The sequence below is a fragment of the Carya illinoinensis genome, chromosome 5 (assembly GCF_018687715.1).
Source record: "Carya illinoinensis cultivar Pawnee chromosome 5, C.illinoinensisPawnee_v1, whole genome shotgun sequence".
NCBI lineage: Eukaryota > Viridiplantae > Streptophyta > Magnoliopsida > Fagales > Juglandaceae > Carya > Carya illinoinensis.
In genome coordinates this window covers 37598427-37625680 of record NC_056756.1, presented here as the reverse complement: position 1 = coordinate 37625680, position 27254 = coordinate 37598427, and the positions used below count along the sequence as shown (strand labels likewise).

The 27254-nt window shown below is 38.8% G+C and overlaps 1 long non-coding RNA gene and 1 other non-coding gene across 2 annotated transcripts; both read right to left on the bottom strand.

The window, feature by feature from the left end:
- Positions 1-19182: 19182 nt before the first annotated feature.
- On the bottom strand, positions 19183-20755 carry LOC122308926. The gene is made up of 3 exons (XR_006242286.1): positions 20729-20755; positions 20228-20263; positions 19183-19371 (listed from the first exon to the last, which is right to left on the bottom strand). It is a non-coding gene; the product is annotated as an uncharacterized LOC122308926 (long non-coding RNA).
- A 3634-nt stretch (positions 20756-24389) lies between these two features.
- Positions 24390-24497, bottom strand: LOC122312121. Its single transcript, XR_006243034.1, has one exon. It is a non-coding gene; the product is annotated as a small nucleolar RNA R71 (small nucleolar RNA).
- Positions 24498-27254: the final 2757 nt, after the last annotated feature.

The following is a 27254-nucleotide window of genomic DNA, read 5'->3' as shown; positions in this document are numbered from 1 at the left end:
TGGCCGTGGGACCCATGGGACCCACGGCTTGCATTGGTGCTGGCCATGTGCTGAAATGGCCTATAGCATGGGCAATGGGCGTTGGTTGGCTAGACTGCATGGCTGGTGGGCAGCATGCATGGCATGCATGCTGGCCAAGCTACTAGCTTGCGCATGGCCAGGCGGTGGACACGGCATGATGCCTTGCACTGGCTTGCATGGCCCAGGTAGGTAGCCTGGGTGTTGGTGCTGCAAGGCCCTGGTTAGAGCTGTGCACTGGATGGCATGCCTGATGGGGCATGCCACTAACCTCACTACGGTCGTAGTGCATGCTTAGCATGTCAAGCCATGGCCTTGACGTGCTGATGGCCAAGCCATGGGCTATCAAGGACTCCCCTAAGGGAATGACGAACCTCCCCCTAGGAACCACCTCGCCCGGGAAATCTCTCCAAGAGAATGAACAAAGGCTCCCCTGAGGATCTACCTCACGCAGGAAAGCTCATTCAAGGGAATACTCCCATGAGGGAATGACGAACCTTCCCTAAGGAATCACCTCGAGTGGGAAAGCTCCCCCTAGGGAATGAATGAAGGGCCTCCAGAGGATCCACCTCGCGTGGGAAAGCTCCCCTGAAGAAATGTCGAACCTCCTCTGAGGAACCACCTCGCACAGGAAAGCTCCTCCCAGGGAATGAATGAAAGCTTCCCTGAGGGATCACCTCATGCGAGAAACCTCCCACAAGGGAATGCTCCCTTGAGCGAATGAATAAAGGCTCCCCTGAGGGAATGACTAACCTCCCCTGAGGAACCACATCATGCGGAAAGCTCCCCTGAGGGAATGTTGAATCTCCCAGAGGCCATGCACCTTTCCTGGGAAAGCTCCCCTGAGGGAATTTCTAACCTACCTGAGAGAATGCTCCCTTGAGGGAATGAACCAACGCTCCCCTGAGGGAAGGAACCAACCTCCCTCAAGGAATTACTCATTGCGAGGGAAAGCTCTTGGGCCAAGAAAGCTCCTTTCAAGGAAAACTCCCTTGAGAGGATGACGATCCCCTTCTAAGGGGGAATGCTCCAAGGTATAGGAAAGCTCTCGTATGGGAATGAACGAATGCTCCCTTAAGGGAACGACGGACCTCCCCTGAGGAAATCACCTCTCTCAGAAAAGCTCCCGTATGGAAATGAACGATGGCTCCCCTAAGGGAACGACGACCTCCCCCAAGGAAATCACCTCACGTGAGAAAGCTCCCTTATGGGAATACACGAAGGCTCCCCGACGTTGGAAAGCTCTCCAAGGGAATAAACGTGCTCCTCCTTTGAAGTAACGAAGACAGTTTGGAGACCAGCCTAAGCTTGTGGAGATCCTGAAGACCCACCAAGCCAAGTCGGCATGACGGGTCGGTGACGGTCAAGTTAAATTTACATGTATACACCTGCACATTAACTTTTGCAGCAAACTTGGTAGGGTTGGCTTACGCGCTACCTGGCCATCTATTGAAAGAATGTCAAGACAGCATAACAATGCATCAAGGCAATTTCCATCATGGTTTTAGCTATGAGGCATAAATTCAAGCAAGATGGGAACCTTATGTGCAAGATCGCAAGTCGGTTATGCTACAAATAGTCTCAGGGGTCGACAAAGGCCTAAGCTCAATTATGCCAGGTGGGTACCGACAGGATAATCATCAACTCACTGTGACGTAAGTAAACGGACAACACATCACTGCCTGCAAAAGGCGTGCATAATAGAAGGCATCTCAAGTAAAAGCATCAAAAGTAAAGGCGACTAAACAGAAAGATATAAAGAAGAGAATTTTATTCATCAACTACCAAGATGATTACAATCAAGGGAATACGATACAAGAGTGAGAAACCATGCAAGGAGATACAAAAGAGAAAGAACAGCTCGAAGGCCCGAATCAACCCCGGCGGTGTATGGTACCATCAGCAAAAAGGAATGGCAGCTCCTAGGATTCAAGCAGCAACCTCAGAAAGGCACCATCCCATAAGTATACAGGCTAGATTGGAAAGTAAGAGATGAATCACCTCAAAAGGGAGAGGGACACGGTTAGCTCGAGCTTTGTAGAGTCCTCGAAGAGCTCGAGTTGAAGGATAGATCCCCCGTCGTCCCACCCGTTGCGGACCCTTCTCCTACTTCCTACTCCTTCCTGGGCCGGAGAGGAAGTGATCGAGCCTGAACAAGCTCAGGATGCCAAAAATCTCCTTGGATAATCCGACCATGGAGGGAAGTCTCGCTCTTCCTAGATGCAGGGATAGCCCGGGATATAAGGAAGAACCGTGAACTGCATGAAGAGTCCTGAGGTAGAGAAACCCATTGAACGACCATCCCACGTTGAGGGTGTGTTGTCTTTTCAAGACATCTCCCTGTAGTGAAGAACATCGTAACTTTTGGAGGGGCATCCGAGAGAGCCTTAAGGAGGCTGCCATGTGCATGTCTCAATAAGAACTCATCACAAGACTTGGCATCGCAAAACCAATCCTGAACCAGGGTACCCATCAAAGTTAAGAGCAACTAGTATAAATGCAAGGGGGAAGGGAGAAAAGCAGGATTTAAGAACGCTTGAAGGAGCAGGAAGGAAATTTGGTGAGAGGTAACGAACAGGGGAAGGCCTTTATATAGGCTGGGAATGATGGTTCACATCCCAAGGTTCAGAGTATATACACTTCAAAGGGCTCCATTAGATCAGGCATGAATCTCACAGAAACTGCTAGTGCAGACTTCATGGCACGCATGGGAAAACGGCCTCCATGCCATAAAAAGCAAGGTAGCCAACGGGTGAATAATGAATGACTGACTATTCAAAATCCCTCTGAATTGCAGGAGAAACACCAACCATTAACTTACTCCCACGGGAAGGCTAAAGAGGGCAGGTAAGGCAATAACTACAGAAGAGCAGAATTTAAACTGTCATCTTAGAAAAGAAAATGCTACAAGTAAATGGAAACCAAACAATGAGAGAGGATAAGTTAGGGAATAAAAGAAATAAACATGTCTTTATCTTTATTTATTGATCCATCTACAATTTACAAAGGGACCACATGGCATTTACTACTAGCATGGCCTCGAGAAGATACACAATGGGGAAAAGAAAGACTACTCCACAGAGGAGAATCAAGACTGAGGAGCTCTCGGCCCTTCTATGGATCAGAAGAGCCCATCTTAGCAGGGTTTCGCTCTTGTTCAGCGCTAACTGGGGGATCTTCAAAGTCCCTTCCCTTTGTGCCAGTCGCATAAGTGCTCGCAGAGAGGAAGTCGCAGGGGTCATCGTCTTCTTGTAGGAACGTGTCCAGGATTGCCTCTCGCCCTATCTCACCAACATGATTAAGGGTGGCAGCATCAGACTCGAGGATCCTGAAGTCCAAAGCCCTTAGATGCATCTCTAGTGCCTTTGAGCTGCGTTGAGGGTTGTGGATGACGTAGTCAAGCATCCTGTCCAAGCCCTCCAGGTACTTGTGAGAACACACCTCATCACAAACAGAGAAAGCCTTTCCCAGCTGCTTACTCGATCGTATGGCCATCTCTCACACCTGTGATAGGTGATTGGGCAGATCTCAGATAATCGTATCTTTTCCAGCAATCCTCTCATGGGCGGCACCTAGGTCGGCCAGCACCTCTTCCTCATGAACTCAGGCTACAGCCAACAAAACCCCGAGATCCTCCTTAATGGCCGACAGGTCGGAACACTCCCCCTCTAGCATCTTGATCTGACCCAGGTGAAACTCTTGCAGACTCCTCAGCTCCTCATTCTCCGTCTGGAGAAGATCCCATGATTCCTGTAGCCTACTTAGGGACTCTTAGGCATTCAGAGCCCACTCCTAAGCCACAACCAGCTCTACCTCTAGGCGTTCCCATTCTTCCCTCCCTTGCTACACTGCAGATAGGAGGCACTGTACCTCATCGTCAACAACGCATTGGGTTAGCGCTCTCATTCCCTGCACAAGCATCGAGGTTAGATGGCAGAATCAAGACCAAGAGAGTAGAAAAGGAATGCAGAATGCAAGAAGTACCTCAGAGAGAAGTTTTTGTAGCCTTTCCACTTCGCGGCCTACGGCGAGATCCTTCCACAGGGACTCATTCAGAGGACCAGCAAGAACTACTATGTTTGCAGTTTCCAGAGACCGCACTCCTCTTTGGGGAGACCCAGTTGGATCACCTCCGCCAGGCCAGGTTAGAGCAACCTCACTCATTGACAAGACAAGGGGAACCGTCACAGAAGGGCCACTCTCACCCCCACGCTGGCAACCGTCACCCTAGAGGAACCTATTGCCCCAATTACTGACTTGCCAGGGCTTGGTAGTGTGTGAGCTAAAGGCGCCTTTGACACATTCCTTCCAAAGCTCGGCGGGGTGGAAGAATCTTGCACGTCCACTGGCCTGCCCTCTCCAAACCCACCATCAGCTCTATTGGCCGTGGACTCAGCCTGTGAGGCAGCAGCCAGCCCCTCACTCGTGGTGTGGATGCACCCAGAATTAGAGACACCCTCGTCCACGGGATTTACCCGGAGGTGATCCGAGGCTTCATTGAGATCGAAGGCATCGATCAAGGACCAAGCAGTGGACGATGGAGATGGAGATATCTCAACATTCAGCTCCAGATGGGGCTCCACCATGCGGGTTTGCTGAGGTGCCGTATCCAAAAAGCACTTCAGAAGTACATATTGACCACTTTCATCTTTCGTAAAGTGCCAGTCACATCAATCGAGATGCACGGGTTCCTACAGACAGGATCCCTCACGAAGACAGCAAAAGGAAAGGATTTAGAAGTTACACTCGGGCCTAGCAACTCTCAACCCGCCTATGTCAGGAGAGCATTGCAGAAGAGGAAGAAGGACCAACCATCTCTGCGGAGACAGGACAAGTCACACTAACGCACTAATCATCCAGGGAGCTAAGGCCTTCGAAGATGTCTAGACCTCCCATCTTGTCTCTAGATAGATCCTCTTCCCTTTGTCTTCGAGAGAGGATTTAGCCTCTCGTTTCCTCAAAGAGTGCGGCAAAGAATCAGGCACCACACCTCGAGTAGGGGGAGCAACATGACCCAACAAAGGAAGGAAGGCAGACAGACTATCATCCTCGAGGAGGACCTTACAATGAACTAAGAATTGGTGTCGAGCTACCCAGTCCCATACGATCCCGATGCGATGCACCTCATCTTACATGGCCACAAGACTCACTGCCTTGTCATTCGGCATGACTCCTTAGGCTGCCTTTATTGGAAACTCAACTCGAAAAATTCATCTCAATGGGAATTCCCATCCCCGGCCACCCATGAAGAAGAATCTGCCAGTCTAGTTCAAGACTTTGCGGTATCTTGGCTCCAGCGCAACCAGCGTAGGGGCCATCCCTTTGAAGCTGCAGATCTATCATATTCCTCTTTGTATATGATGAGTCAAGAGGAACTTGCGATAAGTGAGATCAACATTCTCTGGGTCAAACTTCAACTGAGCTCGCCGCCATAGGATGCAACAGCATATCAAGATCCACCAAGCATTCAAAGCTGAGAAGGCGCCAGTCCCAAGCGATACAGGACTTCACGAACAGGATGGAGAATGGGCAGTCTTAGCCTGTAGGAAAACATGCTGGGAAAAAGGGCGACCTACATCACCAAGCCATCTGCACTCACGACCCCTTCACACAACCCAGGAACTTCCAAAGTAACTGAATTTGGAATGTGGTAGATCAGCATCAAAGACTGAAGAAAGGTAGGGGTGGCCTCAGAGTGCCAGTGGCGGCCCAAGAACTCAGGCTCTAATGAGCCAGGATTGGAGCGGTGCATGGAGCCAGTCAGGTTGGTGTATTACTGAGAAGCCATCGTGGCTAGAAAAGATAAGTAAAGCAAGGAAGAGTTAAGGTTGTAGGAAAAGGAGAGTGAGCACAACGGAAATACAGAAGGCAAAAGAAAGGTAGTAATGCAAACGGAGAGGCGAGAGAATTTAAAGGCATGGTCTCTCACAGCCGCGAATAGGGGGTAGCGTCTGAGAGCCTATCTTGTAGAGTATGTGAAGCGACGGGAGCCGTATCACCACACCGATGGTAGTACATGGGGAATCGGCATTGAACACTTGGAGCGGCCAGTGGTTGGTTTCAGTCCATAATTATTGGGACCAAAGGGTTTCAGTCCGGTCCTGGGGTCTATAAGTTTTGGATCAGACCGAACTAAAACTGACCAATTGAAATATATATATATATTTTTAAATTTTTTTATAATATATTATATTATTTTTATATAGTAATTATATAAGTTAATTATGTAATTTTTATCTAGTCTATTACATTGACCATATAAAATGATAAATAATATATGCTATCAATTAATAATATATCATAAATCATATGATAATATATGTAAATAAATAATACATTCATATATACTCTATTATTTATACTTAACTAAAATAATTAGGTAATTTTTCTTAAATACCTAAGTTTCAAGTAAGTATGAATAATCTATATACAATAAAATTATTTGATATTCATTAACTATATATAAAATGTAGGACATTATTAATAATTATGCATACTAAAGAATAAAGTCTATGTTAGTAAGTAGTAACCAACAACATCATCAGCCATCGCCACTACAATTGTGTTTTCTCCTTTTACTTCCCCACTATTCCCTCTAGTTTTCTTTCTTCCCTTCTTAATCTGATCCCTCTCAAACTCATTATACATAGTTCCGTTTCTTAAGAAATTAGTGGATCCAGTTTCAGCCTTCATACCTTTTGCTCGAGCTCTCCTTTTCCATACTCCCTTCTTTTGAATCTTGTCATCTGGAGCACTACTCTCTCTTTGTTCTATCCCATTCCACTTCCCCTCCATAAGGTCTATTCTCACATGAATCTAGTCACCTTTCATTAAATCCACCCCATCCTTTTGCACCTCTTCTACCACATGGTCATTAAGGCTAGCTGAATCTTTACTTGCCTTCTTGCTGTGATTTTCCCTCTCCCATTCTCACCTATTACTACTACTTTTGTCTTCTTTTTTTTCCACTATCATCTGCATCATTTCTCCCCCTCCACTTCCCCAACCTCTACTACTTTTCCATCATTTTTCTTTAAGAAACTCATCCTCCTCTTCCCTTCTGCTTTCTGTTTACCCCATCACTTGTGAGACCATGATTAGACTTACCCTGATATTATCTTCCCTATCCATCCCTCTACAAACCCTTCTTCCTCACCCTTTTTTCCCTATTTGTTGCTTAATCCTCACTCGAATTACTCCTGAAACTCTTCATCCTAAGAATTTGACTTGCCCTTAATCAGACTCCATAAGGCTCTTCACCAATCTTATAACTGTCCTAACTACTACATTTATCTCCATGAACAATGCATCCATAAGAGAAGCAAAAGCGAGGCAACTTCTCATAACTGAATGGTATCCATAGGCTATTTCCTTTCACCATCACTATTCTTCCTCTTGCCAGGGGCTGTGTTAGATCTAGGTTGATCTAGACTCTAAGAAAATTACCCTATCCACTTTCGTCCTCCTGTGTGTCCACCACCTCCACAATCCCCACAGTTCTACCAATTTGTTCACCTCGATCTTCTATCATACACACAAGGGGTAGGTTGTGCATCCTTACCCAGAACCTTTCAAAGTCAAAATTCTTGAGTATCAACAATTGATTATCAAACAGCCAAGGTCGCCCTGCCCACACGTTTAGTTTATCAACTTGTGTCTCAAATGTGATAACAAATATGTTTCTGTTGACTTCCAAAAACTTTGATGCCTTACTGAGACTCCATATTCTAGCCATTTTCGATCCCAAGACCTCCTTGCTTATTGTTCTCGTTGGGCATACCTTTCCCACCAAACATCTATCCTTTTTATACTTCAATTCTTCAGTAGAGTTTTCTTCTATAACTATGTTTATGGTTTTCCCTTCCGAGAGTCTGAGTTTCTTCCATTTTTGTTCCAGGTCATTTATCTTCTTGTCACAACCCCACCCTATCAAGAGGGAGACCGTGATCCCGTACCTATTCTTTTTCCTATTATAAAAGTAAATTTATTTATATATGAATTCCCATATTGTTATTAGTATTATTATTATTATTTTATTAATTTTTTTTTAAAAGATAATGGGAGACGATTCGAACGCATCATGCATAAATTTTAATTTCTAATTGAAAGAAACATCTAATAGACATACCTTTACATTCTTTTACAAAGGACTCTCAGAGTCCATCATCCATTTATTTAACATAACTACTTTAAATAAAAAGGGACTCAGTCCCTTCAGTCTTTACAAAAGGAAACTAACTTAAAGCAGGAGGGGTTTCCATTACCCCACTATATACTTTATACCCGAAAGTATCTTGTCTAGAAGTTAACTCAATAAAACATCCCCGTGTGGGGTTCAGTATTAAAACATAAGAAACATATATTTTCATAAAAAGAAACCAAACTACCAAGGGACCACTAAACATCGGCCCCACCCTCCTCAAAAATACTCAGCTCCTCAATAGATTCATCTGTACCTGGACGTTTAAAACATAAACACAAAGTGAGTTTAATACTCAGTAAGCAGTACACCATGTTGTTAACTTAATAAGCATATAGTACTTTCTTTTGAAAACATGCATCCATAAACCAATACTAATTCTGACAATACTTCCATACATATACTTTCTTTATAACATCATGCATACACTTACTTCTTACTATCATGCATATACTCACTTCATACTTTCATGCAAAATCTTTATTTCTTATTTTCATACATACTTATATATCATATCTTCATGCATACACTTCATTTAATCTTTCACTTTCTTGTGGCCAACACACTATTACGCCCCGTGTGTTGGGGTTAGCGGTCCTATTGGACCTGGATTCCACCCGTGGTCACAGGTTAGGAACCCCTTTCTGTCAGGGAGCAGCACTGGGTGCACTACCAATACTACTTGCCCGGCATTGCAATCTGCCAATTTCTTTGATATCATTTCCTTTCATGTGGCCATTACATATTTTCATACATTAATTCATTCATTTTCTTTCTTTGAAATCAACATTTTCAATATCTTCCTTAGTCCGATGAATATGCTTTTATTTATTTTGGAAAATAGCATTTTATGTCATGCTTACATATAAATAAAATATTAGTTATTTCAAGAAGCATATATATAAAAAATTTCATGACTTAGGGACTACATGCATGCATTACCATATATACATACAATCAATTATAATCAATAGGATACTTAACAGGGGCTACTAGGGGTGTAACCGGTCCGGTTTGGTCCGGTTTTAGACAAAATCTAGGACCGAACCGATAGGTACCGGTTTTGTATTTTTCAAAACCGATTACGCACCTATTTTTCTTATAAACCGGTATTCCGGTTTTACCGGTTTTCGGTCCGGTTTGGTCCGGTTTTCCGGTTTTAATAAAATATAAATTTGTCATTAAAAAATTCTGTTTAAAAAAAAAAAACTGATTTAAAAATTCTGTTTTAAAAATCTGCTATAAAAAATCTGCTTTATAAAAAAAATCTGTTATGTAAAAAAAATCTGTTACGAAAAATCTGCCTTATAAATTGTTAATATGCTATCTAAACAAAATTCTACTATATAAAAAACTGTTACAACACAAAAACTGAAATATGAAATCTAGTGTAAAAAAAATATGTCCTAAGCTTATAAAATAAGTCCAAAATTACAAGTCCAAAAGTCCAATAAATTACAAGTCCAAATTCCAAATGTCTAAATTACAAGTCCAAAGGTCTAACAAATTACAAATCCAAATACCAAAAGTCTAAAATACAAATAAAAAAGTCTAACAAATTACAAGTCCAAAAGTTCAACAAATTACAAGTCCAAATTACAAATCTAAAAAACATTTTCACCAAAACTACAAACAACCCACAACATACATACTCAAAACATGGAAACCATCAACATATCTAGGAATCCAATAAAAACTCCAATCACAGATCCAATCTATAAACTGAAAACAAAAAGATATATTGATCACCAAAAAACTATCAAATATCAATAACAAGAACAATTCAGATCTGCAAGTAAAATATCTCACCCACCTAGATGGATTATAAGTTCCAGATTTCTTTGCTATCTGCAAGTATTTCACCTCCATTAGAGATAGAGTTCACCATATTATACCATAAAACATCTCTAATAAAACTATCACACAGTTTTTCCAACCATAATTACCCAGTTCAATTCAAGTATTTAACAATCATCACAACTTTCTAACCCACAGAATGCATGCTCAGATCAGGACCAAATCACAGTACAAATTTGGAACAGTGAAGGATTCAATGCAACATTCCAATCACAGTAGAACAAAGCAATCTTGGTGCACACATTGAATTCTAATACCCAAGTATTAAACATGTACATCTTTTTTTAAAAACACCAGTTTTGCCCAAACTCAATATAAATTCTAATACCCAAATCAACATAGATCTATATAAGATATACTCTAATACCCAATGCACAAAAAGAAAACAATCAAAATCAACAAACAGAGAACAAAAGAAACACAGAGAGGAAAACATACCCAGGGATGAAGACGATGGCACGAGGATGTAACCCATAAACAGAAAACTCCTCAAATCATTTACTGCTAGATCTGGGCAGAGTAGTGGAAAACGACCCATGTTAAAGGAAGAAAAAAAATCGGAAACTTAGGGCTTACCAAAATGCTTGCTCAAAGATGGGGAGAGAGAGAAGAGGCTTACCGAAATGCTAGCGATGAGATCATTGATAGAGACGGCTGAGAAACTTAGGGCTTCACCGTCGGAGCACACACGAGAGAGAAAGTGAATGGGGGGGAAGTGGGTAGGGCATCGAAGAGCAGAGAGAGAGAGAAGTGAAGAACGAAGGAGAGATACGGCATGCTTGTTTCGTCTATTAGAGAGAGAGAGAGAGAGAGAGAGAGAGAGAGAGAGAGATGAGAGAGAGGGAGGGACGGGGGAAGCTAGGGTTTGTCTGCTCGAAGGGAAGAGGGATCGCCGGGGGGGGGGGGGGGGGCTTGCGGCGTGGTTGATACGAATGGGAGGGGGTATGGGGATTAGGGTTATGAGGAGACTAAAACGGCACCGTTTTGAATAGCAAAATATATTTTATGTATTATTGAGACTGTTAAAAGTATTAAAACACTAAAAGGAGAAGATGTATTTATTGAGACTCTTCTAACAAAGTTTATATTTAAACGGTTTTACTAACCAAAGTGGTTTGTAATAAAAAAAAAAAGTTTCTAAAAGTAGAAGATGTATTTATTTAAAACCACCAACAAACAATTAGTTTTTTTTTCTTATATTTTGTAACTTTTTATTTAAAACCACCAACAAACCCCTTGTTAGTAAACATCTTTAAATATATCCTTCGTGGTTTTTCTCTTGTATGCAATTATATCTTTTTAAACATCTTCAAATATTAAAAAAAAAAAAACAAAGTCATTAGTAATTACTTTCTTTACTATTAAAAAAATTTAAAAAAATAAAAATACGGGCAAGCATTTTGAAAAAATCATATTTGAACAAGTTTTTTTATATTTATTCTAAATATAAGTATAAAAAAGTTCAAACCATGCATTTAAACGAAGGATATCACATCTTAAATATATTCAAAATAATCATTTTATTTGTAAGTAAGTTTAGAACATGAGCTGTTGTTAAGAAATTTTGAAATATGACCACTATCCTATCAAATTAAGAAATAAAATAAAATATGACTATTAGTATTAGTATATATATATGTATAATAAACTATTAGTATTAATATTTAATACTATAAGTCTATATTAGACTATTAGTATTAGTATATATATATTACTATATTAGTATTAGTTATAGTTATATAATATATTAGACAATATAATAGTATTAATGGTAAACTATTAGTATAGCTATATATTAGTATTAGTTATGGACCTTATGGTGAATTGGTGATTTAGTATAACTATATCAGTATGAGTATAACTTAGTCTATATTAGACTATTAGTATCATTATAAATATTAGTATTCATTATAGTGATTATAACTACCATATAATGATATTAATATTTGTTAATTGTTATAGTGAGTTTGTTTTATTATAACTATATTACTGCTAGACTATATTGATAGTATTAGTATATTAATTTAGTATTAGTGTTATTATATCATTATTTTATATATGATTATAAAATTATACATAGACTTAAAGTATAATACTAATAGTAATATAGTTTTAGATTATTAGTATTTAGTATTAGGTCATACAATTTAAGTTGTATTAATATAATAGACTATATATATATATAATAGACTACATGGTTATACATAATAAATTAAAGAATATAACAATGCAATATAGTATTAATACTATAAGTCTATAAGTCTATATTAGACTATTAGTATGATTATAAATATTAGTGATTATTATAACTATATTATTAATAGACTATAGTAATTTTTTTTTTCTTAGTTCTTACTTCTTATAATAAAATGTTATTAATAATATATATTTATAATATTATATATTAAAAGCATATGATGAATTAAATTTTTATGTTCAAGATTAAACAATAAACATTTATAAAATAAATTATAAGTCCATTATCTTATATATAATTATAATTTATATTATTTTATATAAAAAGTCTATATAATATAAAACATATTATATATAATATTTATATATATATAAACAGTACCGGGCCGGTCCGGTCCGGTCCGGCCCACTATTAAGAGGAACCGGAACCGGACCGGAACCGGCCGGTTTCCTAGTTATAAAAACCGGTTCCGGACCGGACCGGTCCAAAACCGGCACAACCGGTCCGGTCCGGTTTGGTCCGGTCCGGTTTTCCGGTTTTCCGGTTTTTTTTTACACCCCTAGGGGCTACCAAGAAAGGCTTGTACATAATATAAACTCATTTATTCTTTAATTAGAGGAACGTTTGGAAAGAGATAGAGAAATATTCTTCAACAAGAGAATTTGACGTGGGCGCATGGTCATAGCTACTTACCTCGATCCGCTGCAATCCCTTTCACTTCAGAAAATCCTAATCCAATAAATAACAAGTGTGTTAAAACTCATCCAACATCCTTTAGATCCCCTTTTAACGATGGCTAAAATATTAAAAATTTAACATCGTTTTCTACCCTTAATGTTACCTCAATTAACTACCCTCTTGACAAATCCTTACAAGAGTAACAGAAGAAAATAGTTAATTTAGTTAACATAACATCAAAACAACTCCATATATACATTTAATCACGTAAAACAGAACATAATTATATATATACACAAAACAGAACATTAAAACAGCCTTATATATATAATTAATCCCTTAAAACAGAGCATATATGTAGATATACAAAACATAACATCAAAACATCCCCATATAAATACTTAATCCCTTAAAACAGAGCATATATGTATATATATATAACATAACATCAAAACATAAACTAAACAATTTAGTTAGCTTCCAAAATCACATTAAATCACATTAAACAATTTACCTTAAGCTCCTAGATTCTTTCAAGAGGTGAAGTGAAGGTCCAAACCTTGAAAAAAATGAGAGGAGTTTGATTTCTTGAAGAGGAGAAGAAAAGAGGGAAGTGGCGTTGGCTAGCATGTAAAGAGAGATGAAGAAGACTTGTTCTTCATTTGTTAGGTGTAGACCGATGGGTTTGAAGGGGTTCATTTGTTAGGTGTAGACCGATGGGTTTGAAGAGGAAAATCCTTCATCTATTAGGTGTAGACCGATGGGTTTGAAGAGAAAATCTTTCATCTATTAGGTGTAGACCGATGAGTTTGAAGAGAAAATCCTTCATCTATTAGGTGTAGACCGATGGGTTTGAAGAGAAAATCTTTCATCTATTAGATGTAGACCGATGGTTCATAAGAGAAGAAGGCTTAGTTAAATTTTGGTCATTAAAAGCTTAAGGAAATGGAGGGTTAGGATTAGATTTAGGAAGATAACTATTCCAATTACCAATCCAATGGTGGGAATCATTTGTGCTCTTTCATAAATCATAAAATTTTAGGATTTAAGGAGAAAATACTACAAGGCCTTAAAATCATGTACTTAATTTATTTTAACAACCCACATAAAAGTAAAAACACACCCATCTAAATAAAATAATAAAAATCTTTACATGAACATATTTAACTTAAGGAATAAAATAAAATGACGTAAAAACTCACATAGTAAGACTAGGGTATTACAACTCTCTCCACCTTAAAATAATCTCGTCCTCGAGATTGAACGTACCTTAAAGAAAAAGAGTGGGATATTTAATCCTCACGTCGTCTTCATGTTCACAGGTTGCCTCTTGCTCAGTGTGGTGGTTCCAAAGTACTTTGACCATCGGATGGTTTTATTGCGAAGTACTCGAACCTCCCGATCTAAGATTCGGACTGGTGCTTCCTCGTATGAGAAATCTTTATGCACTTGGAGAGGTGCATAATCCAACACATGTGTAGGGTCATGCACATATTTTCAAAGCATTGAAACATGGAAAACATTATGCATGACTGAAAATTCTGGGGGTAGTGCGAGTCGATATGCAACTGCTCCTATCTTTTCAAGAATCTCAAATGGGCCTATGTATCTTGGGGTTAATTTGCCTTTCTTGCCGAATCTCATAACTCCTTTCATTGGAGCTACCCGAAGGAATACTTTGTCTCCTACCTCAAAGTGCAGCTCCCTTCTTCTATGATCAGCATATTTCTTTTGTCTCTCTTGAGCTAGGGCAAGCCTCTTTCTAATGATAGCTACTTTTTCTTGCATATTTTGAACTAAGTCAGGGCCCAGCATCTTTTTCTCACCAACCTCTTCCTAATAAAGGGGTGATCTACATTTGCGCCCATACAAAACTTCATATGGTGCCGCATTGATACTCTCTTGGTGACTATTATTGTAGGCAAATTCAACTAATGGTAAGTATTTTATCCAACTTTCCTTGAAATCCAAGACACATGCCCGTAACATATCTTCAAGAATTTGAATTGTTCTCTCCGACTGCCCATTTGTCTGAGGGTGGAAAGCAGTGCTATAAATCAATTCTGTCCCCAAGTTCCTTTACACACTCCTCCAAAATGTTGAAGTAAACCGTGAGTCCCTATCCGATACTATCTTGGACGGAACTCCGTGCAACCTAACTATCTCCTTGACATATATCTTTGCCAACTTGCTCATCGAGTAAGTCATCTGAATTGGTATGAAGTGGGCTGATTTCGATAATCTATCGACAATCACCCACACAAAATCTTGTCCTCCTTGGGATTTAGGAAATCCAGTTATAAAATCCATGCTGATTTCATCCCATGTCCAAACTGGTATTGGTAGTGGCTGTAGTACTCCCGAGGGTCTTTGATGCTTAGCCTTAACTTGCTGGCATGTCAGGCATTGAGCTACAAAGTTAGCCACGTCTCGTTTCATGCCGCTCCACCAGTAGTGTTGTCTCAGGTCTCGATACATTTTGGTACTACCTGGATGCACTGTGTATAGAGACCGATGTGCTTCCCTCAATATTAAATCCCTTAGTTCCTTTTTAGCTGGTACACACAATCTTCCTTTAAACCGCAATGATCCATCACCAGAAATCACAAAATCAGGTTGTTTTCCTTCTAAAATATCTGCTTTGATCTTCTGGAGGTTAAGGTCTTCACTTTGAGCAGCTTTAATTTGGTCCAATATTATCGGGCCCAAAACTAGGCTATTCAGCCTTGCTTGTACATCCTTCACCATTTCCACTCCTAACTTCTCCATATCTAGAAGAACAAATTTCTGGGGTGTATACATGCTCCTGAGAGTGCCAGAAGAAGACTTCCGACTAAGAGCGTCTGCAACTACATTAGCTTTGCCGGGGTGGTAGTTGATATTACAATCATAATCTTTCAATAACTCTAATCATCTACGCTGCCTCATATTTAACTCTTTTTGAGTGAAGAAATATTTTAGACTCTTGTGGTCTGTATAAATTTCACAATGTTCCCCATAAAGGTAATGTCGCCATATCTTTAAGGCAAATACCACAGCAGCCAACTCTAAATCATGGGTTGGGTAGTTGCGCTCATAATCCTTAAGTTGGCGCGAAGCATACGCTACAACTTTTCCATGCTGCATAAGAACACACCCCAACCCTTTGTGTGAGGCATCGCTGTATATCACAAATCCTTCCGTACCCAAAGGTATAGTAAGAACAGGTGTCGTCACAAGTTTCTCCTTGAGCTCCTGAAAGCTTTTCTCACATTCTGCCATCCATATGAATTCCTCACCCTTTCGGGTCAAGGTCGTTAAAGGAACTGCGATGCGAGAAAACCCTCCAACAAATCTTCGATAATACCCCGCAAGACCAAGGAAGCTTCTAATTTCTTGAATAGTTTTTGGTCTAGGTCATTCCACTATCGCCTCCACCTTTGCAGGATCTACGGAAATACCATCCTTTGAAATTATATGACCAAGAAAAGAAATCTTTTGTAACCATAACTCACACTTATTCAATTTAGCATATAATTTCTTCTCTCGCAAAACTTGAAGAACAACCTCTAAATGCTTCACATATTCTTCCGGGGTTCTTGAATAAATAAGAATGTCATCAATAAATACTATTACAAACTGATCAATATACTTCTTAAAGACACGATTCATCAAGTCCATGAAAGCCGCTGGGGCATTAGTCAATCCAAAGGACATCACTAAAAATTCATAATGTCCATATCTCGTTCTAAAAGCAGTCTTTGGAATATCCTCCACCTTAATCTTCAACTGATGGTACCCTAATCGGAAATCAATCTTTGAAAATACTTGGGATCCTTGAAGTTGATCAAATAAATCATCAATCCGTGGTAGAGGATACCGATTCTTAATGGTCACCCTATTAAGTTCTCTATAATCAATACAAAGTCGCAACAACCCATCCTTCTTTTTCACAAAGAGAACTGGTGCACCCCACGGTGATACACTAGGGCGAATAAAGCCTTTTTCCAACAATTCTTGCAATTGATCCTTAAGCTCCTTGAGCTCTACAGGTGCCATCCGGTATGGCATTTTAGAGATAGGTGCCGTTCCCGGAATGATATCTATAGAGAACTTAATTTCCCTATCCGGAGGTAAGCCAGGTAGTTCGTCTGGAAAAACATCAGGAAAATCCTTCACCACCTCTATATTTTGCAACTTAGGCCCATTTGGTTGTGGCATCACCAAACTAGCAAGAAATCCTGCACAACCCTTCCTTAACATAGTGGTGGCCTTTAATGCTGAGATCACCTTCGGCATAATACTCTTAGCCGCAGCACAGAAACGGAACTCTAACTCACCTGGTGGTCTAAAGATTAATTCCTTCTTGAAGCACTCCAAGCTAGCATGGTATTGAGACAACCAATCCATGCCCAAAATCACATCGAACTCCTCCATATCAAATACTATCAAATCAGTAAGGAGATGTCGATCTTGTCTCTTTATCGCACAACCTTTCAGCTGACAAATCATGGATTTCCCGAGAGGTGAAGAAACAGACATCACTGGCTCAAGAGGTTCAGGTGCTCTCTCGCTCAGGCATGCATATTTACGGGATATGAATGAATGCGTAGCACCAGAATCAAATAGTACTAAAGCACGATGCGAAAACAGGGGAAGAATACCTGTTACCACATTAGGAGAAGTATCAGCATCATCAAATGTTAATGCGAAAACTTGAGCCGGTGCTGGATTCTTCTGCCCTTGATTCTGCACTTGAGTATTAGGGGCCACAAGCATTGTACACTCCCGTGCCAAATGACCTATCTTACCACATTTAAAGCAGATGTTAGTCCCCATAAGGCACTTCTCGGCATGACGTTTGCCATAGTTTTGGCATGCGGGGTGAGGCGCTGTTGTACCACGTTGGGGAGGTTTGACCACTTGGATTGGCTTGGGCATCGGGCTGTACATAGGTCTCTTGCCCTTATTTTGCTCCATGGCATAAAATGGCCTCTTCCTTTGATTGAATTCCCCTGCCCGGACTCGTAAATTCTCCTCAAGTATCACTGCTCTATCTTCCAAGTCCGTGAACTTTCTAATTTTCAATGCAAGAAGGGAGTCCATAATTCTGGGGTTTAGGCCTCGCTCAAACTTCTCGACCTTCAGTGCCTCAGTGTGGACCAAGTGTGGGGCAAATCTCGACAACTCCACAAATTTTGATGCATACTGTCCCACTGTCATCTTCCCTTGTTTCAAGTCAGCAAACTCTCGAGCCTTGGCCTCTCGAATGGATACAGGAAAGAACCGGTCATTAAATGCCTCTTTAAATTTATTCCATGATATAGGGGTAGTTTCACCCAATTCCTGCTGAATAAATCCGCGAGTGGCCTTCCACCACCCATTGGCCACATCAGCCAAGTTATATACTGCAAATTCTACCTTTTGTTCCTCGGTACAGCTGATTACACTGAAAATTTTCTCCAAACGCTCTAACCAATTATCTGCATCTACCGTATCCTTGCCATCAAACAAAGGAGGATGCTGTTTGCAGAAGCGATCAAAAGCAGTCAGATGTGGGACTTGACTTGCATGGCGGTTGCCACATCCACAAGGTTTTCTGAATCTCTAGGAGATTCTTGTTGATCTTCAGGATTATGGACACTGGGCTGCCCTCAACGTTTATAGTTATTGTGTTGCGTTGCCATACTAGAACATGGATAACAATAGCATTAGCAAAAAAAAACTCATACAAAGTAACATACATAACTTGAAATCTCTTTACAAAATTCATATCATGCAATAAGAAATACCATTTGAACCTACTGCGGAGCTTGGCATACTTTAGAGAGAGGGCCTTAGCCTAGTTTACCCCTAAAGTCTACAGGACTTCTTAACCTTTGCTCTGATACCAAGATTTGTCACAACCCCACCTTATCAAGAGGGAGACCGTGATCCCTTACCTATTCTTTTTCCCATTATAAAAGTAAATTTATTTATATATGAATTCCCATATTGTTATTAGTATTATTATTATTATTTTATTAATTTTTTTTAAAAGATAATGGGAGACGATTCGAACGCATCACGCATAAATTCTAATTTCTAACTAAAAGAAACATCTAATAGACATACCTTTACATTCCTTTACAAAGGACTCTCAGAGTCCGTCATCCATTTATTTAACATAACTACTTTAAACAAAAATGGACTCAGTCCCTTCAGTCTTTACAAAAGGAAACTAACTTAAAGCAGGAGGGGTTTCCATTACCCCACTATATACTTTATACCCGAAGGTATCTTGTCTAGAAGTTAACTCAATAAAACATCCCCGTGTGGGGTCCAGTATTAAAACATAAGAAACATATATTTTCATAAAAAGAAACCAAACTACCAAGGGACCACTAAACATCGGCCCCTCCCTCCTCAAAAATACTCAGCTCCTCAGTAGATTCATCTGTACCTGGACGTTTAAAACATAAACATAAAGTGAGTCTAATACTCAGTAAACAGTACACCATGCTGTTAACTTAATAAGCATATAGTACTTTCATTTGAAAACATGCATCCATAAACCAATACTAATTCTGACAATACTTCCATACATATACTTTCTTTATAACATCATGCATACACTTACTTCTTACTATCATGCATATACTCACTTCATACTTTCATGCAAAATCTTTATTTCTTATTTTCATACATACTTATATATCATATCTTCATGCATACACTTCATTTAATCTTTCACTTTCTTGTGGCCAACACACTATTACGCCCCGTGTGTTGGGGTTAGCGGTCCTATTAGACCTGGATTCCACCCGTGGTCACAGGTTAGGAACCCCTTTCTGTCAGGGAGCAGCACTGGGTGCACTACCAATACTACTTGCCCGGCATTGTAATCTGCCCATTTCTTTGATATCATTTCCTTTCATGTGGCCATTACATATTTTCATACATTAATTCATTCCTTTTCTTTCTTTGAAATCAACATTTTCAATATCTTCCTTAGTTCGATGAATATGCTTTTATTTTGAAAAATAGCATTTTATGTCATGCTTACATATAAATAAAATATTAGTTATTTCAAGAAGCATATATATAAAAAATTTCATGACTTAGGGACTACATGCATGCATTACCATATATACATACAATCAATTATAATCAATAGGATACTTAACAAGGGCTACCAAGAAAGGCTTGTACATAATATAAACTCATTTATTCTTTAATTAGAGGAACGTTTGGAAAGAGATAGAGAAATATTCTTCCACAACAGAACTTGACGTGGGCGCATGGTCATAGCTACTTACCTCGATCCGCTGCAATCCCTTTAACTTCAGAAAATCCTAATCCAATAAATAACAAGTGTGTTAAAACTCATCCAACATCCTTTAGATCCCCTTTTAACGATGGCTAAAATATTAAAAATCTAACATTGTTTTCTACCCTTAATGTTACCTCAATTAACTACCTTCTCGACAAATCCTTACAAGAGTAACATAAGAAAATAGTTAATTTAGTTAACATAACATCAAAACAACTCCATATATACATTTAATCACTTAAAACAGAACATAATTATATATATACACAAAACAGAACATTAAAACAGCCTTATATATATATAATTAATCCCTTAAAACAGAGCATATATGTAGATATACAAAACATAACATCAAAACATCCCCATATAAATACTTAATCCCTTAAAACAGAGCATATATGTATATATATATAACATAACATCAAAACATAAACTAAACAATTTAGTTAGCTTCCAAAATCACATTAAATCACATTAAACAATTTACCTTAAGCTCCTAGATTCTTTCAAGAGGTGAAGTGAAGGTCCAAAGCTTGAAGAAAATGAGAGGAGTTTGATTTCTTGAAGAGGAGAAGAAAAGAGGGAAGTGGAGTTGGCTAGCATGGAAAGAGAGATGAAGAAGACTTGTTCTTCATTTGTTAGGTGTAGACCGATGGGTTTGAAGGGGTTCATTTGTTAGGTGTAGACCGATGGGTTTGAAGAGGAAAATCCTTCATCTATTAGGTGTAGACCGATGGGTTTGAAGAGAAAATCCTTCATCTATTAGGTGTAGACCGATGGGTTTGAAGAGAAAATCCTTCATCTATTAGGTGTAGACCGATGGGTTTGAAGAGAAAATCTTTCATCTATTAGATGTAGACCGATGGTTCATAAGAGAAGAAGGCTTAGTTAAATTTTGGTCATTAAAAGCTTAAGGAAATGGAGGGTTAGGATTAGATTTAGGAAGATAACTATTCCAATTACCAATCCAATTGTGGGAATCATTTGTGCTCTTTCATAAATCATAAAATTTTAGGATTTAAGGAGAAAATACTACAAGGCTTTAAAATCATGTACTTAATTTATTTTAACAACCCACATAAAAGTAAAAACACACCCATCTAAATAAAATAATAAAAATTTTTACATGAACATATTTAACTTAAGGAATAAAATAAAATGACGTAAAAACTCACATAGTAAGACTAGGGTATTACACTTCTCTCCCTTGTTCCTCCCTGGCCAGCCACTTTAAGTTGCTACTATACCGCTAAAATTCTGTTTTAGGCCTACCACAAAATCTTCCTCATGTCTAACTTCAGCTTTTCGCTACAACTAAAAGCCACATGCCCCAACACACACTCCCACTTCACCTCCACCTTTCCTAGAGAGAGAGAGAGAGAGAGAGAGAGAGAGAGAGAAGACTTAGATGTAGTACGATTTTACAATCCAGGCACTTGGTAAATTGCTTAAACACATAAATAATTCTGATTTGGTTTTTGGTGGAAAATATAAAGAAAAATATTTCACAACTCCAAATACATAGTACGCCTTCATTGATGTTCTTTATAAAGTGATATATCCAAGTGTTCCCTCATTCATATAGAACCAGAGCTAGACACAGAGATCTTAGGAGCTAAAACCCAAACTTTCTTTAAGTTGTCTTTGGGGGGGGGGGGCGCCCCCATTCCGTCAAGTTCTTCCAGTTGTTCGAAGAGCAACAAGGGAAGAATTGACTGGTCATTCAAACTTAGTCATGTCATATTTATGGCCTAAATTGGAGAAATTCAGATTGTTTGAAAACATGTGTGCAAGGCTAGACCTATTGTTTTCATATTTCTTGTTCAAAGTTGAGAATGGTTCAGAGCCTATTATTGTTGGTGATGATATTATTCTACCAAACGACCTGGTTATTCTGCACATAGATGATGAGACATCTTTGAATGAACTAATTGACAACAATATTGTCTTCTTGGATGTTAATGACTACTCCAATTACTTAAAACTCCTTATGAATTGAGCAGTATTAACACCAAAGAATGACTGTGTAGATGAGATAAACAGTATGCTGATTAATAGATTCTCAAGGAAAATTACTTGGTATTATATCTTTGATGAGACGATAGAGAAGGATGCTCAGGTAATGATGAGTGTGCGAAAGTGCACTCTATATACCCTATTATTGGACTAAAATGCTAAAATGTGGATAGAAATCATAGGAATTAATGTGTATTCTTAAATTAAATTCCTATTTACGTTGGGATAGTCCTAAGTAATTTTTTTTATGTCTAATTTTAGAGTTTATAAAAGAGCAAGTCAAGCCCAGTCAAATTCAAAGGAGGACATTCATGGGGTTTGAGAGCAATTTGGAAGAAAAGAAAAAGAAAAAAGATCACAAAATGAGACCACAAGAAGTCCAAATCTGAAATTCGCTAGGGACAATTTGGACATACTTTTAGTCTTTTGACTGTATCTTTTTACTCACATATTGGATTGATGCGATTCTTGATACATTAGAAAGATATCTTAAAGGGCTATAACTTTGTCTCCAATAAAAATTTCTAAATTCAAACTTCTGAATGGTGTACGTAGCTGCCAAGATAAGTCCTAAAATTTAGGCGATTTGTTTATGCGAAAATCAAGAGGACATTAGGGTTTCTTTCTTACCCTATATAAGCATATCATTAGCACGAAATGGAAGGGAGTAAGAGGCAAAAGAGGCAGATCTGAAGAGAGGAGAAAATCACTTCCATGACCACCGTTCGCTTTAGTTTTCTCTGGAGATTTTTGTTGTCCATTATATTTATGGATAACTAAATTCTCAAGTAGGGTTAGGGATGAACTTGCACATTATATGGTATTTCTAATTTATTGTTAATTCATGTATTTGATTTTCAATTGCTAAAACTCTTTTGTTTTATCATTTTCAATTCATCGTTGATGTTTTCTTCTCCGAATAATCATAGAATTTATTGTGTTTATAGATTAAGTCATGCTTTTTCTATTGAATGGATTAGTTCTTTGATTATGTTTGGATCAATTATTTATCTATATTGATTTAGTTTTTTACTGCAATATCGCTTCCTGAGTATATTGTCGTCATTGGATTTTATCAATAGGGGTAGTAATTCACGTTTTTTAAAAGTGGTGAATGTTTTTTCAAAGGGTTACATTTGATTTAAGTCTGGTTTATAAATCTACACCTTCCGATTGGGAATTGCAGGAATTGAGTTCCTAATTGAGTTATCCAATGAATTAAGAATAATTAAAATACCAGATTTGTGCAAGAGATTCCCGACGCTCTATTGTTTGTCAAATTTGAGTACTTTTTCTGTTAATCACTTTGCTTCACTTGAATTTACATTTAAAATTAATTTTTATTCTCTATTACTTATTTAATATTGTTTCTTTAGTTTTTTTGTTCCTCTTGCTATTCTTTTAATTTGTCTCCCTGTGGAATCGACACCCCAAAGATGTGCTACAACTACCGCGTTATTCTTTGGGTGTAATCAAATTTTGGCACTGTTGCCGGGGAGACGGTAGAAGAATTGTGAGATAGTTTTTCTTTTCAACAGTTTGTAAATGCGGTAATTTCGTTTCGTATTTTAGCTTGCTGCATCCTTTTTTTTTTTTTTTTCTTTTTGTAGTTGTTTTTAGTGTTGCGTTTTTCTCTACCTTGCATGCACAGGTATAGAGACGCCTTGGGTCGGTTTGCTTGTAGACCTGTGTTAGAGTCAGAGTTTAATTTTTCTAATAATTTGTTTGATAATTCTTCTAATTCTGAGAAAATGAGTGAACACGAAGATCAACCCACTAATACCCTTCAGGATTACCTCCACCCTACACGCACAGCCACACCATCATGCATCATGTTTCCAGCTAATATTTGCCAATTGGATTTTAAAACAGGGATGATACAGTTACTCCCTACTTTTCATGGCTTGGAAAATGAAAAATCCATATGTGCACATTAGAGAGTTTGAGGAAGTAGTTGCGACTTTTCATAGTCAAAATGCAACTGATGACATTGTGAGACTTAAGTTCTTTCCTTTCTCTTTGAAAGATAGAGCTAAGAGTTGACTATACTCATTGAGACCATGATCTATTGGGTCATGGAATGAGATGACTCAGGTCATCTTTAATAAATACTTTCTACAACATAAGACCAATGCTTTAAAAAGGCAAATCTCCACCTCTGTACAAAAGGATAGTGAGACTTTGTATCAGTCTTGGGAGAGATTTAAGGAGCTATTGAGTATGTGTCCTCACCATGGATATGGGAATTGGCACTTAGTGAGCTATTTTTATGAGGGACTTACACCTAGAGAGCGTCAATTTGTGGAGATGATGTGTAATGGTGAGTTCTTACAGAAAGATCCTGATGAGGCCATAGAATACCTTAATGAGCTTGCTGAAAAAGCTCACACTTGGACTGGACCTAGTGCTACTGAGAGCACAAATAGGTCACGACCTGCAGCAAACCTAAATGGTGGTGGAATTTACCATCTCAGGGAAGAAGATAACCTAAAAGCTAAGGTTGAGATGCTCACTAGAGAGCTAGAGGCGTTGAAGACTAAGGACTTAAAGTCAACACACGTGGCTAATCATGCAGAGTCTTTTGGACCATGTTTTGTGTGTGGTGGGGTAGATCACCTTGCCCAAGAGTGTCTCACATTTGCTGAGATGAGAGGAATGTATGAGGAACAATGTAATGCCTTAGGTATGTACAAGAAGCCTTTTACACATTTCTCTGACACCTATAATCTGGGGTGGCGTAATCACCCCAATTTTAGCTGGAAGTCTGAAAACCAGCCGCCTGCATAACCCCCTAGATCATATCCTACACCATATCATGCACCTTCATCTTTTAGGAGCCCCTTAGAAGATACTTTACATGCTTTTATTGAGGCACAAGGTAAGACTAACCAAAAGTTTGAATCTTTGATTACGCAGGTTGTTCAAAAAAATAAGGAGATAAAAAGCCAAGTGTCCAAATGGCACAAGAGAATTTGAGCGAGGTAAGTTTCCTTCTCAGGCTCAATCTGTACCCCATAGTCAACACATGGCACAAGAGAATTTGAAGGATGCAAATGCCATTGTTACACGAAGTGGTAAGTCATTACACATCCCAACAACGAACAAATCAGAGGATGTGGAAGAGAATCAAAGCAATAGTGGTGCTGAGCTGCCCAAAGAAGCTGAGGTAATAAAGAGCCCAGTTAAGGTACCATTTCCTCAAGCTTTAAAACTGAATAAGCGAACTTTGGATCCTAACAATGAAATCTTGGAGAATCTCAAGCAGGTAAAAATTAACCTCCCTCTTTTGCATGTTATTAAAAAAGTTCCTACTTATGCAAAAGTTCTTAAAGATTTGTGTACAGTCAAGAGGAAGCACCATGTTAAGAAGACAGCATTTCTGACAGAGCAAGTTAGTGCTCTAATTGAGCAGCGGATTCCTCCAAAGTACAAGGATCCTGGTTGCCCAACCATTGCATGCAGCATTGGAAATCATGAGTTTGGGCAAGCTTTGCTAGATTTAGGAGCTAGCTTGAATCTAATGCCATATTCTATTTATTTGCAGTTGGGGTTGGGAGAAATCAAACCAACCACTCTGGTATTACAATTGGCTGATCGTTCAGTCAAAGTACCCCGGGGTGTGGTAGAGGATGTTCTAATTCAAATTGATAAATTTTATTATCCTGTTGATTTCCTAATCCTTGACACTAACTCTGTTGTTGATACTACTTCTAAAATTCCTGTGATTTTAGGTAGGCCTTTCCTTGCCACTGCTAATGCTCTTATTAATTGCAGGAATGGGCTCATGAAGCTTTCTTTTGGAAACATGACTCTTGAGGTGAATATCTTCCATATTGCAAAACAGCCAGAAGATGATGACGAGAGCCACCAGACATACATGATTGACTCACTCATAGAAAGGGGAGTTTCTATAGCTCATGATTTTGACCCCCCTTGAGTATTTTCTTGTTAATTCTGAGTTTGATTATATCAGTAATCCATCTGATGTAGTTGATATTTGTGCTATCTTTGATAGAACTCAGGATTATGGCACTCGGGCCTGGCAACCGAAGTTTGAGAAGTTTCTTGAGAGAGAGGAAAAACAAATTCCTTCAAGTGTGGAAGCACCCAAAGTTGAACTGAAACCTCTGCCTAAGGGTTTAAAGCATGTTTTCCTTGGTCCATGTGATACTTTTCCTGTTATTATCTCATCTGAATTGTCTGAGTCTCAAGGTGAGAAATTAATTCGGATCCTAAGTGAGCATAAGTCAGCCTTAGGTTGGAGCATTGCTGATATAAAAGGTGTTAGTCCCCTGGTCTGTTCTCATAAAATTAATTTGGAGAAAGGAACTAGCCCTCGTAGAGACCCCCAGCGTAGGCTTAATCCTACTATGAAAGAAGTGGTAAAAAATAAAGTGTTGAAACTATTAGATGCAGGAATCATATATCCTATTGCTGATAGTAAATGGGTAAGTCTTACACAGGTTGTTCCTAAGAAGTCAGGTGTTACTGTGGTGAAGAATGACCTGGGAGAGCTAGTCCCTACAAAACTTGTGACTGGGTGGCGGATGTGCATTGATTATAGAAAATTGAATGCTGCCACCCGGAAAGACCATTTTCCTCTCCCTTTTATTGATCAAATTCTTAAGCGTGTGGCTGGTCATCCTTTCTATTGTTTCTTGGATGGTTATTCTGGTTATTATCAAATTGAAATTGCATTAGAAGACCAGGATAAAACCACTTTCACTTGTCCTTTTGGTACTTATACTTTTCGTAGAATGCCATTTGGATTGTGTAATGCACCTACTACTTTTCAACGTTGCATGATGAGCATTTTTAGTGACATGGTTGAAAATTGTATGGAAGTTTTTATGGATGACTTGACTGTCTTTGGATCTACTTTTGATGCATGCTTATTGAATTTAGAGAGGGTGTTGACTCGCTGTGAGGAGAAGGAATTGGTTTTGAATTGGGAAAAATGCCACTTTATGGTACCTTCAGGTATTGTGTTAGGGCAT